General features: G+C 37.4%; 1 pseudogene; it reads left to right on the forward strand.

Moving 5' to 3' along the window:
- Positions 1-1957: 1957 nt before the first annotated feature.
- On the forward strand, positions 1958-2874 carry LOC144255771 (olfactory receptor 14C36-like; annotated as a pseudogene).
- The last annotated feature ends 3632 nt before the right edge of the window (positions 2875-6506 follow it).

Consider the following 6506-nt stretch of genomic DNA (forward strand, 5'->3'; position numbering starts at 1 on the left):
TAAAAAATGGAAACAAAAAAAAATGTCTCTGTAGTTCTGTGCCAACTTCCAGATCCTGTGTACATATTTGTTTATCTTATATTTGACACAAATGTCTAGGGGTGGTGAGCAAGGACTCCTGTAGTGCCTGGAAGTCAGTATAAAAAGTTGAAAACCTGCAAAGTTTTTAAAATGCATTTGTCTCATCACCCATCACCTTCTGAATTTGTCATGTGCATTTATATTTTTACATAATGTATTATTGTATTATTTCTCTCATGGTAATCAATTTACTTGAAAATATCAATGTATTTTTTCTTTCCAAAACTTAACCATCAGTAATCGTTTTAGCCATACCTGTTTCATCGGTTATGCTTGTTGAGCAATTGCTGCTATAAAGTGGAAATGTGCACATTTGCAAGTGCACAGGGCACCTGCGCTTGCATGACCTCCCACCATCTTGCACTGTGTGTGCTATAGCAGTGTAGAAGGGGCAGAGCATGCGTGAGACCTCTTCATCTGTAAGTCAGTAGCATAAAGAAATCCAGTCGAGGGGAGTGATCAGTCAACAAAGCCACCAGGCATTAGTTCCTTACCACTGTGAAGGAAGTCATGCACTTGATACTAAAAAGATGAACAATACAAGGTCCCAAATCAAGGAATTTGCACAGTGATCTGAGTGTTGAATACATGATGACTTAATCAAAGGCAATACAATATGTCTATTTCTAAGACTACACAGAAGGGGGAAAAGTTTAAGATTGTAAAGCAGTTTACAGAGGAAAAGTTTCATTTGAGCCTTCTTTAAAGCCCAATACACATTAATGGAGAAAATTATATCACTATGTCACACTTAGAAAAGGCTTCCGTCAGCAAGTTCCAGAGTATGCTATAAACAAGGGGGTCATTCGGGAGTGAGCCTCAGGTTTGTATCAGGGAAGAATTGGGGATGGGGCAAGACAGTGTTCAGGTAGACAGAGTAGGACCCCTTGAACTTCACCCTCACTGTGAAATTAACACCAACCTACCTGTGTCTGGCTACCCACCTCTGACCCAGGGGAACACACATTTCCAGAGGAACCGAGGGAGGCTCACCAGGAAGATCACTTTTCTAAGGGTAAGTGTGGTTAACCTAGAAGGTGCTGAGAAGGACCAGGTTTGCAGAGGGCAGAGGAAATGACAATATGGGTGATTCTGGATTGAGTCACCTATGGGTGGTCTAACCTGCTGTAGAAGTATTGTAACCATGGGAAAAATATTCTTTTAGCATATACACTCAGTATCTTTTTGTATAATTATGATGCCATTAAAAAGAAAGAAAAATAATGGAAGGTTCCACAAGGAAAATATAAATTATTGACAAAGGGAACTTCAACTTCATCATGGTGGTGAACACAGAGTGAGAACATTTAAAGGTACAAAGTAGAAGTTAAGGAGAGTGTCAGCTGCTCGGGGCCTGAGGCTCTGAAGACCTTACCCTGATAACCTGGAGAGGAATAGAGAGCCCAGCAGGAGCAGGAACAGGCTGGTTGAGGGTGTGTGTCCATGAGACAGCACCACCCCCATCCTGGGGAGCACCAGGGAGAGTGGGAGACGTCAGCAGAGTTCAGAGGCACTCAGGTCACCTCAGTTTTCCACAACACTGGGCCTGTGATGCTGGAATGGGAAAATTTGAATTATTGAGATGGTTTTCTCATGAGTCAAATGTTTTCATGTTCATAGTGATCAGTACTCCAACATGATATATATAGATCTTTACATAAAAATGTAAAAAATATTACAATTTGCTTTATAATTTGAGTTATTAGGTGTGGAGGTAATGGCAAAATAATATTGAATTGTATTTATGGAGGAGGATGAAGGTAAGTAAACTACAGAGCATTAAACAATAAACTGTCACACAGGTTTTTTTACTTCCTCTTTTTAACTCTTCATCTTCTCAAATAACCAGAATTTCAAGTAAATGGCCAATGTCACCATGGTAACTGAATTTCCCCTCCTGGGCTCTCCTGATGGCTGGAATCTGAGTTTCCTCTATTTCACAGCATTCCCAATGACCTACCTGGGTACCTTGTTAGGGAATCTTCTCATTGTTACAGTCATGACTGCTAACCAGCACCTGTATAAACCCATGTACTTCTTCCTGAGGAACCTGTCCATCTTAGACATGTGCTTCATTTCTGTCACTGTCCTCAATACCTGTGTCAAATCTCTTACTGGCAACAGGGTCATTTCAGTAGCTGATTGTGCAATACATATCTTCTTGGTCATTTTTTGTGCATATGTGGAGATGCTATTTCTCACAATCATGGCCTGGGACCGCTATGTGGCCATCTGCCAGCCTCTTCAGTACCTCTTCATCATGAACCCCAGATTTGTGTCTGCATGACCCTGGCTTCCCTGCTCAGTGGTCTGCTGTATGCAGGTGTGCACACTGGGAACACATTCCAGCTTTCCTTCAGCCAGTAAAATGTGGTCCATCAGTTCTTCTGTGATGTCCCCTCTCTGCTGAGGCTCTCCTGCTCTGACACCACCAGCAACATGGTCCTTCTTCTTGTCTCTATTATAGTCATTGGTGGTGGCTGCTTTGCTATAATAATAATGTCATATATTCACATATTTTCTGCTGTGCTGAAATTTCCCACCAGAGCCCCAGGGAAGGCCTTCTCCACCTGCACCCCTCACATCCTTGTTGTGTCAGTCTTCCTCAGTTCCATCACAAGTTTGTACCTGAGACCATCAGCAACCTCTGACACTCTCCAGGACATGGTTCTCTCTGCCTTTTACACCATTTTTCCTCCCTTCCTGAATCCTCTCATCTACAGTCTCAGGAACAAGCAGGTAAAGGAAGCTGTGAGGAGAGTAATGCAAAGACAGTTGTTTTCAGGGAAATGATAAAATTGCATTTCAGGATTGTCCTCATTTCCCTGTTTGTGGTTCCCAGATAAAGCTCTTCACATTTGGGATTTCCATCTAACCCTGCCTACACTGGGATCACATCATTAGGAGCTGATTTATTTTATAAGATATCTTTTTTGTGATTTACCATATTTTTCCATGGATACTTCATAAAATTTGTAATTTTTATCATTGTATACATTTTTATTTTTAATTATTTGTTCTAATTAGTTACACATGACAGCAGAATGCATTTTAACTCATTATTCTAAATGGAGTATAATTTCTTATTTCTCTAGTGGCATATGATACAGAGTTTTATGGTTTGTGCAACCATAAGTGTATGTACATAGGTTAATAATGACTGCCTCATTTTGACAGCCCTCTCCCCCACATCCTTCCTTCCCCTCACTCCCTTTTTCACAATCTAAATTTCCTCCATACTTCCCTATGTTCACCCCATTTATGAATCAAAACTGCATATCAAAGGAAACAGTTTGCCTTTGGTGTTTGGGGATTGGCTAATTTCACTTAGCAGGATATTCTCCAACACCATCTGTTACCCAAAAATGCCATCATTTTATATTTTTAAGCCTGAGTAATACTCCATTGTGTACATATACTACATTTTCTTTATCCATTCATTTGTTGACGGGCACCTAATTTGGGTCTAGGGTTTAGGATTGTGACTTGAGCTGCTATAAACATTGATGTGGCTGTGTCATATAGTATGCTGTATTTAAGTTCTTTGGGTGTAAAACAAGAAGTGAGATAACTGGGTTATATATGGTGGTTACATTCCAAGTTTTTTAAGAAATATCCATACTGCTTTCCAGAGTGGTTGCACCAATTTTTGGTCCCACCAGCAATGTATGAGTGTACCTTTTCGCCTACATCCTCACCAACAGGTAATGCTGCTTTTATTGTTGATAATTTCCATTCTTACTGGGGTGAGATGAAATATCAGAGTAGTTTTGGTTTGCATTTCTCTAATTGCTAGAGATGTTGAAATTTTTTTCATATATTTGTTGATCAATAGTATATCCTCCTCTGTGAAGTGTCTGTTCAGTTTCTAAGTGTATTTATTGATTGGTTATTTGTTTCTTTGGTGTTAAGTTTTTTGGATATATTTCTTTCATGTACATGTGGTAAAGACTTTCTCCTATTCTGCAGGCTCTCTCTTTATGTTCTTGATTTTTTCCTTTGTTGTGAAGAAGTTTTTTAGTTGATATCATCCCATTTATTGATCTTTGATTTTATTTCTTGTGCTGTATGAATCTTTTAAGGAAATATGTCCTAAGTCAACATGATGAAGATGTGGTTCTACTTTTTATTCTAGTAGGCACAATGTCTTGGGTCTAATGCCTACGTCTTTCATCCAATTTAAGTTGAGTTTTGTGCAGGGTGAGAGATAGGGATTTAGTTTCATTTTGCTACATATGGATTTCCAGTTTTTCAAGCTCTATTTGTTAAAGAAGCTATTTTTTCTTTGATGTATTTTTTGGCACCATTGTTTAGTATGTGATAACTGTATTTATGTGGGTTTGTCTCTATGTCTTGTATTCTGTACCATTGGTCTACAAGTGTATTTTCATGCAAAAACCATGCCATTTTTGTTACTATGACTCTGTAGTATAGTTTAAATTTCTATATTGTGATGCTTCCTACTTTACTCCTCTTGCTAAGGATTGCTTTCACTATTCTGGATCTCTTATTTTTCCAAATGCATTTCAAAATTGCTTTTTTATATTTCTATGAAGAATGACAGTGGGATTTGATGGGAATTGCATTAAATGTGTATAATGATTTGGGTAGCATGGTCATTTTGACAACATTAATTCTGCCTATCCAAGATCATGGAAGGTTTTGCATTTTCTAAGGACATCTTCAAATTCCTTCTTTGTTTTGTTGTTTTCATTGTAGAGGTCTTTTTACTTCTTTTGTTACATTTGTTCCCACTTATTTTTATCAATGCATAATTTAGTGAATAAATATATTTCAACATATTTGCTGAAATTCTTTGATATATAAAACCTCAAAGAATTTCAGTATATATATATATATATATATATATATATATATATATATATATATAATTCATCCAATATGTCCTCTTACATATATCTGTATGCAGGGCATCTAGTTTGGTTATATAGTTTAGCTATTGTGACTTGAGCTCCTATAAACATTGATGTGATCAAATACTGTGACAGAGGAAAAATTTACTAATTTAATCTAGAGATAACTTACACTCCATAATTTATTCTTACTCAGAGCCAGTGTCAAATATGAAAGAACTGTGATATATAATTTTGTCAATTAATTATTTGAAAATATACAAAAATCAAATCCTAAAGAAGTTGTGACCAAAAATCCAGAGAGAAACACAATAATATCGCTCTCCTTCTAGAACATGAAAAAAAGAGGAGAGTTTCTTTTCCATAAAGTAAATGGGGGGCATTGTTACCACCCCTTGTGTCCTGACAATAAACCCAACTGCTGGGGAAGAGATCCCACCTTCCTTAGCTGTTCATGAGTGACCCAGTGTCAGGAACCAAACCCCAAGGCTGAAATCCAGGTCATCTTTGGACAGTTTTCCTCCCACATTGTAATTGTCTGGCCTCAGTGTCTGATGATGTGAACACTTAAAATTGTCTCACTTTACTGAACTTTTAAACATCTATCTGTATTTGTTTCCTAAAACCTCGTGGCAGTTTATTTATTTATTTTTTTCCTGAACAGCAATTGAATACAAGGGAGCATCCCCAGACTTTTATGTGTTTAATATAGAAACAGGGTCTTAGTAAGTTGTTTACTGTCTCACTAAGTTGCTGATGCTGGCTTGGAAACTCTTATTCTCCTGCCTTAGCTCCTGATGCACTGGAATTGCAGGGGTGTGCCACTTTCAAGTCTTGTGGCAATCTTTCATCATCTCACAAATGTTATTTCTCTCCAAACATTCTAGTGTCCTCATTGACATATGCTTTGCCAACTATGAATTATAAATGACATATACTCATATCAAGTTACCTAGGAATACTTATATAACAAAAAGAGAAAAAATATATATAATATGAAAATATTACATCAAATTCTAACTTTTGAGAAACAATTTACACTAATAGGAAAAAAATGAAAAAAAAAACAATGTACTTATTACCTAGGTAAATTTAAAAGCTTGAACATATTTGATTGATTAGTAAAGGCATTTCTTAAAGTTTGCAGATAGGGGAATGCTTGGGAACCAGTGAGCACCCCAGCACTGGATGCTACAGGAAGCCTTGACTTGCTTAACAGTATCCAAACAAAACACAAGCTCAATCCACACACTGTGTCTATAGTTTCTGGTTCTCACTGCTCCAGTGTTCCCTGCTAGAGCAGAAAGACCTTCAGAGAATCCCAGGTGAATTCTGAAAACTCCATATTTACATGCATTTCTTCCAGAAATATAGCTTATTGAACATCTTTGGGTGACTTGTATAGAAAGTTTCTATAGAAGTCCTATAATGTTGAAAGTGAAACTTAATGAAGGACTCTTCTGATAGGAGCTCGGAAGATTGAAATGCCAAAAGGCATATGGACAATAAAGACTTCATTCATTAGGCTTTTTTTATGTACATATCTATGTT

Source organism: Urocitellus parryii, chromosome 1 (genome assembly GCF_045843805.1).
Source record: "Urocitellus parryii isolate mUroPar1 chromosome 1, mUroPar1.hap1, whole genome shotgun sequence".
In the NCBI taxonomy this organism is placed as follows: Eukaryota; Metazoa; Chordata; class Mammalia; order Rodentia; family Sciuridae; genus Urocitellus; species Urocitellus parryii.